The sequence below is a fragment of the Amblyomma maculatum genome, chromosome 9 (assembly GCF_055883805.1).
Source record: "Amblyomma maculatum isolate TAMU_Amacu chromosome 9, ASM5588380v1, whole genome shotgun sequence".
NCBI lineage: Eukaryota > Metazoa > Arthropoda > Arachnida > Ixodida > Ixodidae > Amblyomma > Amblyomma maculatum.
In genome coordinates this window covers 30,185,315-30,198,091 of record NC_139352.1, presented here as the reverse complement: position 1 = coordinate 30,198,091, position 12,777 = coordinate 30,185,315, and the positions used below count along the sequence as shown (strand labels likewise).

General features: G+C 50.1%; 1 long non-coding RNA gene across 1 annotated transcript in view; it reads left to right on the top strand.

Annotated features, from left to right (window-relative positions):
- Window positions 1-12,039, top strand: part of LOC146178733 (uncharacterized) — a 28,464-nt gene extending 16,425 nt beyond the window's left edge. Inside the window, exon 5 of the long non-coding RNA XR_014700638.1 lies at window positions 12,022-12,039. This is a non-coding gene — a long non-coding RNA (uncharacterized LOC146178733). The remainder of the gene's footprint in view (window positions 1-12,021) is intronic.
- Window positions 12,040-12,777: the final 738 nt, after the last annotated feature.

Genomic DNA, 12,777 nt, shown 5'->3' with positions numbered 1-12,777 from the left:
CGAAATTACTCCGCAGCCCTCCACTACGACGCCTCTTTCTCCCTTTCCACCTTCACCCCTGCCTTTCTCCCTTCCGTTACGGCGCAGTTGAGGTGTCCACAGAAAACAAGTGAGACAGCGCGCCTTTCCCTTCCTGCAAATCAATCAGTCCAATGGCTCGAAGCGCTTTTTGAGTGCTTCTGCTCTCTTTTGCCCCCTTTCCTCGTTGTATATGGGGTGCATGTGTCGAGGAAGAGGAGAGATGGTGTGCTTATCTCGGTATATCTGGGGGATGCTCGACTTCTGTTGCATCCCTCTGTCCGTCTGCAGGCCTACCATATTTCTAATGGCTCTTCCTCGTTGTCTGGCTTTAGCCTTCGAGTTGCGACACTGACTGCTTCTGCTATTTCTTCCCACGGATTGTGTACCCCCATAGCGAGCAGCATCTCTGTGAATGTACTGATAGGTAGGCGCAGGGCCCTCTTTATTCATAGTCTAATGAGTGCTTCTAATTTTCTTTTTCCTCTGCTCCAAGATTTAAATACGGCGTAGAGCAGCCTATGCGGCTTATGACATATGCTTGCATAAGTCTGATCAAGCTCCTTTCTTTTAAGCATCGGCCCTTCAATGTTATTCTCCTGAATATGCCTAGGACTTGTGTGGCGTAGCCTTCCATTATCTTTAGTATTCCGTCGTTGTGTCCATTATCTTGAATGTATAGCCCTAGGATTCGTATTTGATCAACCTTTGGTGCGGACATTCCTTCCACTTTGATATCGAATTCTCCGATTTGCTTGCACCTCAACGATTTTGGGTTGCAGACTAGTACTGATTTGTAGCGGCGTAGTCCACTACTGTGTCTGCCGATGCCTGCAGTCGTCTCTCTATGCTCGCATCATTCCCCTGGTTTATCCAGAGACTGAAAGCTGGTGCCGCACACCAGATAGGCGTCTGAACAACAAAGAGGCAACCGCGTAGCGGCGTCTACAGGCAGGGAATTACATCCACCCGGTCTGGGCCTATCACGTCCAGAAATATGAGCGACAGGACGATAAATGCAAGCAATGTGGGGAGAGAGGGACCCTCAACCACGTAATTTGGGAATGCGCTAGCTCCCCATGGGCTAAGACAAAAATACTTAGCAGAGAAGCCTGGGAAACCCTTCTGCGGAGCGAGGACCCCACTCTTCAGGAGCAAGCCATCCACCTGGCGGAAGAGGCCGCAAGGAATCAAGATCTCTTTGCCTGCCTCTAATCGCGGAGATTCCGGCCCCCGTCCCCTAGGCCTGCGTGCCGGGGGCGGGGAGTAGGGGGCCTCCATTCTGGTGGAAATAAAAGTTGTTCACACACGCACAGCTGCGCAGCCCCCTCGCCAAGCTCTGCCGGAGTACCCTAACAACACTTAAGAGGTGTGCGACTCCTCCTCATTCAAAAAACAAAATTAGGCTAAATCCGGAAATCGAATCTCCATCCCTTGGATCCCTCACCAAGCGCTTTACCGCTGTGCCACGCCCCGGGCCGAGAAACGCTCTTCATAGTTCCGCTTGTCTACCGTGAGGATGATAGCGGAATTCGGCGAGTGACAGATACTGCGATGGGCGCGCAATCTCACAATACCAGATAGAATATATTAAATCTGCCGTCAGCTATAAGGACCAAGCGGGAACGAATGCGCTCCAACGCCGCCGGGCGGCACTTCTCTGTAAATGAATTATAGAACGCCGGTGAACGTAGACGCGCTTGACATAGTAGCCACGAAGAGTTTAGCAACGCCCCAGGTCGTGAAACGCTCTTTATAATTCCGTTTGTCTACCGTGAGGATGGTAGCGGAATTCCGCGAGTGACAGATACGATGGAGGCGAAACGAAGTGGCGTCCATGTGCTGTGCGATGTCAGAGCACGTTAAAGATCCCCAGGTGGTCGAAATTATTCCGTAGCCCTCCACTACGGCTCCCCTTTCCCTCTTTCCACTTTCACTCCCTCTTCCTCCCTTCCTTTACGGCTCGGTGCAGGTGTCCAACCAACCAACCGACACTGCGATTGGCGCGCAATTTGAAAGTACGACAGACTAAAATAACTGTCACTCAACTAGGATGACGTCAACGATGTGACGTCACCCACAGATGCCGCACAGCTGCAGGAACGGCTCCTCTTTTCGCCTCCATCTGAACGCAGCCACCGGCGGTCGGGTTTGAACCCTGGAATGCCCTTTAGCTAAATGAAGTTCATTCATTCATACCCGCACATTTAACCATCAACTACGACTGAACCACCGCGATGGAGCTGACCAGAGGTGGCATAGTGAAGCCTTCGGTTCAAAATTAGTGCATGCGCAGTACCTATCATCTGCTGATGGATGACCTTGAATAGTGCTAGCATTTCAGCATACCATCTAAATTGTCTACAAATTGATAGAGCACAGGCCCCGCCGCGGTGGTGCAGTGGTAAGACGCCGGGAGCAGCATTACAGAACTGCGTTCAGTTGACTTTCAGTTTCGGAACGCTTTGTGATTGGTTGGAAGCACTTCCGCTGAACTCAACGCTTTTACGTCACGGCACCTTCTGAAAGGTTTTGAGCGAAAGAAGGTGAGCGAAAGGCCCCGCCGGGGTGGTGCACTGGTAAGACGCCCGACTACTGTGCCGGAGTACCCGGGTTCGAACCCGACCTCGGCGGCTGCGTTTCGGTGGAGGCGAAACGAAGAGGCGTCCGTGTGCTGTGCGATGTCAGCGCACGTTAAAGATCCCCAGGTGGTCGAAATTACCCCGTAGCCCTCCACTACGGCTCCTCTTTCTCACTTTCCACTGTCACTCCCACCTTCCTCCCTTCCCTAACGGCGCGGTTGCGGTGTCCACAGAAAACAAGTGAGACAGTTACCTCGCCACCCCCTTTCTATAAGTAAATCAGTTTTGAGCGAAAGTGCTTCCAACCAATCACAGAGCGTTCTGAACTGAACGCGAACTGAACGCAGTTCTGTAATACCGCTCCCGGCTACTGTGCCGGTTTACCCGGGTTCGATCCCGACCACCGGCGGCTGCGTTTCGATGGAGGCGAAACGAAGTGGCGTCCGTGTGCTGTGTGATGTCAGTGCACGTTAAAGATCCCCAGGCGCTCGAAATTACTGCGGAACCATCCACTATGGCAGCCCTTTCTCTCTTTCCGTTTTCGCTCCCACCTTCCTCCCTTCCCTTACAACGTGTATGGGGTGTCCATAGAACAAGTATGATAGATACTGCGCATTTTCTTTCCTTTGAACCAGTTGTTATTATTATTATTATTATTATTATTATTATTATTATTATTATTATTATTATTATCATTATTATTATTATTATTATTATAGAGCACAAACCCCCTACTTTCCGGATTAATCAGTCAGAAAATGATTCTCAAACGCAAACACTATTCTAAATGTTGAAAACATAACTGTCGATAATGTTGCATACGCAAGGATAACAGCCGTGACAACAGGAAGAAACTAAACGTTATAGCCATCGGCTCTTATTGCTAAATTAATTGATACAAGTGCCGCTCTGAGGCAATGAGATCACACCTGATGCCTATTTTCGAGTTTTTTAGCGTCACATTAAGAACGCGTTGCGACTGTTTCGATTTTATGGCGCATTTACTATCGCATTCTCGTAGTCGCTGGACTTCAACCCGCTTCCAAAGGAAGGGCGCAAGCAGTTTGTCTTGACACTGGCAGAGGTCAACTATCAGGTGCGGTTAGCCCGCTGCAAAGCTGCCTACTCGAACAAGACTTCGAGCATCCTCCATGAAGTGACGGCCAAAATCAGAGAGAGAGAGAGAGACGCTACTTGAGGGAAAAGCGTTTTTTGAACAATGGGGACACCCCATGGTTATCTTCAAAGAAGAAAACGGAAAACTAGAAGTGAGATAGAAGACTTGCTCGCGTCAGGCTTCGACCCAACGGGGTGGTGCGGACGGGGTGCATATACAGGGTCTTGAATATTTGGGGGCTGGGATTTAAAAAATTGCTATGCAAAATCTACTAACCCATTCGAGCTGAAATAACGTTCACAAAGTAGCAAAATATAGTCTACGTTATCTGATAAGTGATTCAACATCGGTACTTGCCTAGATTTCTCGAAATCGAGAACTGCTCTCGGTGGCGTGCACAATTTTCGCAGAAGAGAGTCGAAAAGCTATTTTAACATGATGCGTCATCTGTCGAGCAGTGAGACAAGCTCCATCCCGGCCGTTGGCGCGCTTGCCTCGCTGCCCGACAGATGACGCACCATGTTAAAATAACTTTTCGACTCTCTTCTGCGAAAATTGTGCACGCCGCCGAGAGCAGTTTTTTCTCGATTTCGGAAAATTTAGGCAAGTACCGATGTTGAATCACTTATCAGATAACGTAGACGATATTTTGCTACTTTGTGAACGTTATTTCAGCTCGAATGGTGTAGTAGATTTTGCATAGGAATGTGTTAAGTCCCAGCCCCCAAATATTCAAAACCCTGTACACTGCGACCCCGCCCTGGTGGGAACAGGCCGGATTGCATGAGCCCCTTGGCTGGGAAAAGCCCGCTCCCTGAAACAAAGAAAGTTTAGAGGACGCTTAAGCTTCGCCTTCAAGAGTGGAACGCGATAGCGTTATTGCACCTCGTTCGCACCGCCCACTCATTCGCTCGGTATGCTCTTGAGTCACACGAAGACATAGTTGCCTCCGCCTTCTGTGCCTCCGTCTTGCGTGGCCTTCCTCGTGGTCGAACACCAGTTGACGGAGATGGTCCATCAGTGTTCGCCGGCGAGGAAGACACTGATGAGCAAGACACTGTAGCGCTACCGGCACTGGTAGACGGCGCCGCTTCCATCACACGCGTCTCAAGAGCGAGCGCGCAAGGCCCAGCAATACAACACCCGTCGACCTGCCAAGGAGTGTAAGACAATGCGCTACGGCGCAGCAATCACTGATGAGGCGCCCCACATCGGACGTTGCACTCACGAATCACGCGGTGAGCGCCGAGCAACGCAGCGTTCGGCGCGGCAACAAAACGTGCGCCTGAGCAAGCGGAACGAACCAAAGAACTCGGTGTCTCGGAGGGAGAAAGCCGGGCAGCGACGCGCCATGAAGGCGGACGCGATTATGGGGCTGACGCCTTGATGGGATCGGATCGTCCTCTATTTCGCTTGGGAGCACCACGCAGAAGCATGATTCCTCGGAAGCAGCTCGGCCCACATCGCAGGGGACGCTTTCCCAGCAGAACCGCTACGGCGCAGCGATCACGTCAGAGGCGCCCGGCATCAGACGCTGCACCTAGTAATCGCGCTGTGAGCGGAAAGAGGAGCCGCGTCGCCTGAACACCACTGTTCGAGTGACGCACGCTGGATTTTGGACGGGGAGAGAGCGAGAAAACTTATTAAACGCAAGGGTATTGGGGCATCCTCGCATCGGTACCCGCGCGGCCCGAATGGGAGAAGCGGGTGAGCGAAGATAGTGATATAAAGAAAGAAAAGACGCTTGATTCTACAACCCGTGAGGGTGAACGGCGAAACGTCAGGGGCGAGTGGCGCGCCACGTGTCGGGGCAGCGCCGCACATTGCGAGGAGGGGTTCTTCTGCGTTTGCCGCAAGATGGCTCTGCATGTGCGCAGAGCGCAGAAGAAATGTAGCGGAAACGTACTTCGCGACTCGTGTAACTGCGACTTCTGTAAGTAACATGCTCATTATTACCGATATACACCGCAGTATAACGTTCTACGGCACGTTTCTAAGGCAACAACGCATTCACTAGAAGCGCTTTTGTACCGCTTTCAAGCATCAAACTCGTGGCTGAATGTTACACAAGAAACAGTTTGTTGACCAAGGGACGAACAGGCCTTTAGCGTGCATCCATGTTTTGACTGATAATGTGCTAGTGTGGAGTTTAAAGAAAAATGATTTGACTGGTGGTGATATTGGCATCTTCTTAACTCTGTTGAGTACATCATCTCCTGGGCCTGGACAGTGCGACAAACGGTATATCGGTAATGTCCAAGTCGGCAATAAAGAAAAAAAAACTCGTGGCTGTGTGGTAGCTTCTCCGTCTCACACTCCGGAGACCCTGGCTCGATTCCCACCCAGTCCATCTTGGAAGTTTCTTTCTATTTATGAAGTGCATGCCGGGATTTATCGCTCACGGCCAACGCCGCCGACACCGACGACACCGGCTTTCCTGCGACACGAGCTCCTTAACGCTATCGCGTTAAAACCCCCCAAACCTTATGGTGCGGGAGACCATGCCTGGGGTAGCCGTAGGATGATGATGGTCGCGGGTTGAGGTCTGTACCCTCACAGGAGGATCGCACCCAGTGCATCCTTCCTTTCATCTGACAAGGCAAGTTCATTGATTTCTCATTAGGCGAATGAGACCTTTCCTTTGACATCTTTGTACTGGTTGGGTTGGCAATAGTGGCTAGGCAACGAGTGTGGTGGAGGCTTGATTAGTGGCGGGAGTCCCTGCGTGTTTCACGTTAGGGGCGTCCCGTGGTTTTCAACAGATCACCCTCAACGCCGTGGCACCCTTCGAAGACTCAGGTCTTCGACATAGTCGTCCCTGCGGGAACCAGTCCTGAGACCGTCGTCTGCGTGGCGGCCTCAATAGTGGGTTTACCCGAAGGTCACTGCGTCCAGCATATGGGCGCCCAGTCCTTTTAAGTTACAGTGAAGAGCATGGCATCCATGTTTCTAATCGTTGACGCCGGCTGCCTCGTCATCGGCAGCGAGCGTATACCAATCGTCCCTGTTGGGCCTCAAGTTACCACCATGGCCTGCCTTTTTCTACCGTCTTACGTTTCAACCGAAACGCCCTCAAACCTTATGGTGCGGGAGACCTTGCCTTGGTAGCCGTAGGATGATGATGGTCGCAGGTTGAGGTCTGTACCCTCAGAGGAGGATCGCACCTAGTGCATCCTTGCTTCCATTTGACAAGGTTTGGTTTGGTTTTGTTTGTGGGGTTGAACGTCCCCAAAGAAACTCAGGCTATGAGAGACGCCGTAGTGGAGGACTCCAGACGTTTCGACCACCTGGGGTTTTTTAACGTGCACTGACATCGCACAGCACACGGACGCCTTGATTTTCGCCTCCACTGAAAAGCGGCCGCCGAGGCCGGGATTCGATCCCACGTCCTTAAGCACAGTAGTCGAGCGCCGTAACCCCTGCGCCAGCCCGGCGGGACAAGGCGAAACGCCTTTCACAGCTGGACCGTCTGGAAGAAAGAGTTCGAGGTGTATGCAACAGCAACATGCCCTTAAATCTAGAAGCTGAGAGAGCAACCAAACGAGTGAAAGCAACAATTCCCATTTAGGTTCGAACCCGACCGCGGCGGCTGCGTTTCGATGGAGGCGAAACGAAGTGGCGTCCGTGTGCTGTGCGATGTCAGCGCACGTTAAAGATCCCCAGGTGGTCGAAATTACTCCGTAGCCCTCCACTACGGCTCCTCTTTCTCTCTTTCCACTTTCATTCCCACCTTCCTCCCTTCCCTTACGGCGCGGTTCGGGTGTCCACAGAGCAAGTGTGACAGTTACTGCGCCTTTCCCTTCCTGTGAACCAATTTAACTTTATTTTATGATGGCCATCTGGTCTAGTTGGTGCAAATCTTAACATATTGAACCAACAAAAGACACACACAAAAAAATGGTTGTGGCTTAGCTCAGCTAGGCCAGGATATACTTAGCGAAACCCTGTGTGCCTGGCGCTGGGCTGCCTACTGCTCTCCAATCCAGTCTAATCTACTCCAGTCAAGTACAGTTCATCCAGTGAAATGCAATATAATCCTCCCTATTTTGTCGAATTCAATCCAGACCTGTCCAATACAACCGAATCCAATGCTGAGTACGCGCTCGCCCTGAATGCGCCGCTGAATAGCCTATCATCTTTCGCGGCTATCGTTCTTGCGCTAGAGAAGGAAAATCAAGATACGCTACTCATTATGTCTAGCTATGTTGTTGCTGCATTAAAGACGAGACTACTTCTGGTTGCTTCTTTATTGCCAGATGGCGCAGCGAGCATGCGGCGTCTAAAACCCCTCAATAAACTAAAAGTAGCGCCAACATGTGAAGTTTGCCGCCCGCCTCCTCTCCTGCGGTTTCCTTCGTCGTTCGACCCTCTCATTGGCCGAGCGCCGTCACATGCGCGCGCGCGCTTTTTTTTTTTTTTTTTGCTGGGCGTGCAGCTTCCTCCTTTCCAGCGGGGCGGGCGGCGCGCGCGCGGCACATATCGCCGTGTGTTTTGCTGCCACGTGGACTGCTACTAAATCGTTCCCTCTGGCTATTTAATTTTTTTTTTCAAGCATGTTGCGCTCTTTGGCCGGCGGCTGATAGAAGCACGGTGGTGAAGGCGCGTTCAACCAACGCAGACATCGCGTACAAATGGTGTCACGCACTGACAGTTGAAAACGGAACCGTTTCAGCGCAAAATATAAAAAAAAACTGCAACCACGCTTTTCAAGTTTCACGGTAGCTTACAATTCAGTCCAACCTGCAAAGAAACCACACAGACTGCAGCTTCCGCAGCCTAGTTAATTTTTTTTTTTTTTTTTCAAGCATGTTGCGCACTTTTGTCAACGGCTGACGGGCTCAAGGAGGTGAAGGCGAGTTAAATCGACGCCAAAATCGTGTACGTATGGTGACACACCATGGCAGCTGAACACGGCACCGTCTCAACGCCAAATATATAAAAAAATAACTGCTACCTCCCTCCCCAAGTTTACTGGTAGCTCACAAGTCAATCAAAGCTGCAAAGACTCCGCACAGACTGCAGCTTCCGCCGCCTATAGTTAATTTGATCTGCAGCTGAAGTTGAAAATACATGGAAGACAGCTGCTGCCACACTTCTCAAGTTTACCGGCAGCCCGCAATCCAGTCAACGCTGCAAAGAAACCATACACAGACTGTTCCAAAATTGTTCCTCTCCGCCGCCTAGTTACAAATTTTATAAAGCATGCCGCTGAGTGGCCAAATGTGACGGACACACGGAGATGACGGCGAGTTGAACCAACGCCGAAATCGCGTAAATGTGGTGTATGACACTCACAGCTGAAACTATTCTGGCGGGAAATCCCTGTCAACATTAGGTAATTATGTTTCAGCAGTGAGTAATATTTTAACCTGGACACATTGCGACAAAATGCAAGGCTCTGGTGAAACCCGGCGCACGGCCGCCTCGGTCGGCGCGCGCGCGGCGCTGATCGAGACGGCTGTGAAGGGCGCCTGCTCCGGAGAGCGCGCGCTAGTCGCGCACTCCGTAGGTGGAGCCACGGTCGAAATGCGAGAGGAGGAGCGGCGCCGCCGGAGGAGGAGAGAGGAGATGGCGCTACTTTTAGTTTATTGAGGGGTTTTAGCGGCATCCGCCAGTGCGGGGGTTGCTAGGTAACGGATCTGTGCCTCCCGCCCCGCGAAACTCCTCGTTTGTGGCCAAAGTATACCTTTCGCTAGAAAAGAGAACTGTCCCGTGTACTTCTTGTGTTTCTGTGTCTTTCGCTGATTCAATATGTTCGATTCGCAGCAATGCCCACTATATCGTGCCCTCTCTTACATACCAAACGCTAGTAGACTAATTCGACAAAACTCTTCGCACATGGAGGCTGAGGTGTGGGCGCGAGAAGAAACGTTTCTCTTCTATCTCTTTGCGTCTTTTCTGTAAATCCCTTTTTAATTTTCCACTGCCGCGACCATTGCGTCGCGGAACAGCGCATGCGTTGTTCGCCTTACTTCAATAATGTGAGTTTTCTGAGCTTAGCCATCCGCTTTGCTGTGCTATCTTGTCGTGTTGCTCCTTCACGTCCTCGTATTATCTTCATGTAACAGCAACTATACCATACGGCAGTGTTCAGATTGTGGCCGTGGCCTTCCAATTCTGTCCCTGTCTCGTAAATTTGATTTCCAATTTGGTTTCGTTTCCACGAATTGCGCTTTTAATTCTTTGTGTGTCGGCTCATTACAGTTGCCGTGGCGATTATCATTTTTGTTTGCGACCTTCGTGTGCGGTGGGGCTCGCTCACCCCCACTACATTAGACAATGAGAGTGAGCGCCGACCATCGTCTTTTAAGTTTCCCAGGAGCGGCGTAAAGCTTTGAACGGCCCCGCTTATGCGTAGTCTCTTCGGAAACTTGCTCGGATACGACCCGAGTCGACACACTAATCAAATTCGACATACAGAAGAGCCGCTATAGCGTGCTAGACAGCAGACCGAACACAGCGAGGCGAGTGCACTCACTGACACTGCGCCCCTGATGTATGTATGTATGTATTTTATGCATGACGTTTTTCATGAATGTCGCACTATTTTCGGGACGATGATTTATTTCACGCGCAATAAATGACATACAAACTTCAATCGCGTCTTTGTGCACTTTCTGATCGCTGCGGTGAATGAGCACTGTTTCCAGCGAGGTCGCGTGCAATGCGCGTATGAGCGAGAGCACTCACAAGCTCCTTTTATTGCATTAGTTCCTTAATTTGTCGTTTCTGTGGCGACCATGTCGTGGTGGACGTAAACTGTTTCGTTGGTTCGTTCCTTTCGGTTGTCGCAATCCGTGGGCGAGCGACCTGCCTTTGTCATTGCCGCTGCGAGCTGGTCACATTGTCACGTGTATTATATATCTCCCAAATTATTACCTGGTTGGCCTAAAAAACTATGGCACATACATACACAGTATGGGGCGATTGTCATTCATTTCTCAGAGTTCACGACACAATTTGTTGCATCCGTTGGTAGCGGCAGTCGTGAAAAATTTAATTGTTACGCTAATTGAACCTTAATTGACGCACATGTACAACAACCTATAGCTCTTGGCTACATGTAGTGGCCGAGAGCTGGTGCCGCTCAGCGACTGTCAAAGCTCCATTTGTGAGCTGTTGTCGCACGGAGCGGAGCCAGCAAATACACGAACCGGCACTGGCCGCCATGGCCGGCCACGCAGTTTAGTTGAAGGTTGAGTATTTCATCGTTTCGCTTCGATACCCTCATGAGAAAGTGTAACCTATTTAAATAAATTGACAATATTCAGCAAAAATATAGTGTTAATTTATTATGGCAAATTCGTTTCCGCGAGTGAAACGTAGTGCGCATATAGTGTCTGTGTTCGTACCACGTGGTGCCGCCATTGGCAGCTTGCCGCGGCTCGCGGCCACAGCTTTCTTTCTTTTTTTTTTTTTTGTGCGTGTGCGACTGCACGCAGTATGCTCGGATGCTTTCACCCACCTGTGTGCGCTGGAAGGACATCAATTGCACACCTGTGCCTGTTCTCGAAAAGATTACCCCCTTGCCACAATTAAAAGTGGTTCACGGCGATAACACATGGACGGAAGACCCTGGCGAAAGCGACCGCGTTTGGAAGTGAGTACAGCGATCGAGCTCTGTGAAAATCTGCACAGCGAAGATTATATGAATATATGTATGCATAATAGAGCAATGAATCTACTGACACATTTTAACGCGAGAGCATTAAGAAGCTCGTTAAACCGAAATCCAAGCGTAGTCGGCGCGGTGGTGTCCGTGTATGTCGAGTACCGAAAAAGAACGCGCTCCACTCTTGCAATCTTGCGAAGCTTATGACCAACCTCCTTGTTTTTGGCAAACAAAGGCGTTTGTTAAACAGGTTGAAGCTTTTTTTTTTTTTTTAATATGCTTGCCTTCGCAAATAGAGCGCTCTGGTATTCTCATTTTGATTAATGCAGCTTGCGGGGCACTGCCTGCGCTGTAGCGCATTACAGTGAAAACTAAATGCATAACTACCCCTGTACAATGCGATAATCGTCCAAGCTCTCGAGCTTAAGAGTGGTCGTGCACCACTACAAAAAACAACATTTCAGATGCGATTGTCTTTTCTACGCTTAAAATTATTGAAGCGCGTGTTATTATCAGCCTATTTTAACTCAGGTATGGCCTGTATGATACTGCCTTCTCAACTGCTTACCTTATTTTTCCTTCGCAACTTAATATCAATTCATGTACTGTTTGGATTTGGTTGTTAAAGAGCTGATTTCCCTAAAGACAATTAGTTTCCTTGTAAGTAATTATTTACCTTGTTTCCTTTTTAGGTCTGGGGATAAAGCCAAGGACTGCAGATGTTGAGGGCTCATATTTGTAGCGCTCTTAATTATGTTAATAAATTATTTCACTGTATTCTGTGAAAAGTATCTTTGTGATTGTTTCTGCACCAATTACATATATGCATGTAATCTCATTATGTGGTTTAAAGTGATGTTAACCATTATGTACAGACCAAGCATAAGAAGCGAAAAATAAAAGCTGGGACTGGCCACAGTGGAAATAAGGAATTTCATAGTATTAATGGGGACTAGAAGCAAACTAGTTCCAGCTGGAACCACCTGGCAACTAGTTCCAGTCGGGACCAGCCAGCAACTGGTTCCAGTTGGAACCAGCTAGCAACATGGTTCCAGCTGGGATTTGTTCCATAACCCAGTTGAACTGATTCCAGCTGGAACCAGCTGAAAGCCTGTTCAATATTTTCACCTGAAGCCTGGGAGACCCTGCTGCGAAGCACGGACCCTGCGATCCACCGATCCACCGCCCCGTCCATATGGCGGAAGAGGCCGCAACAATTGTCAAGGGCTACCTGCCAGCCTCTAATGAAAGGCTGTTCAATATTTTCACCTGAAGCCTGGGAGACCCTGCTGCGAAGCGCGGACCCTGCGATCCACAGATCCACCGCCCCGACCATATGGCAGAAGAGGCCGCAACAAGCCAAGGGCTACCTGCCAGCCTCTAATCCGCGGGCGCACGACTCCCCGTCTTCCCCAGCACGCGTGCCGGTGGCGGAGAAGACGCCCATT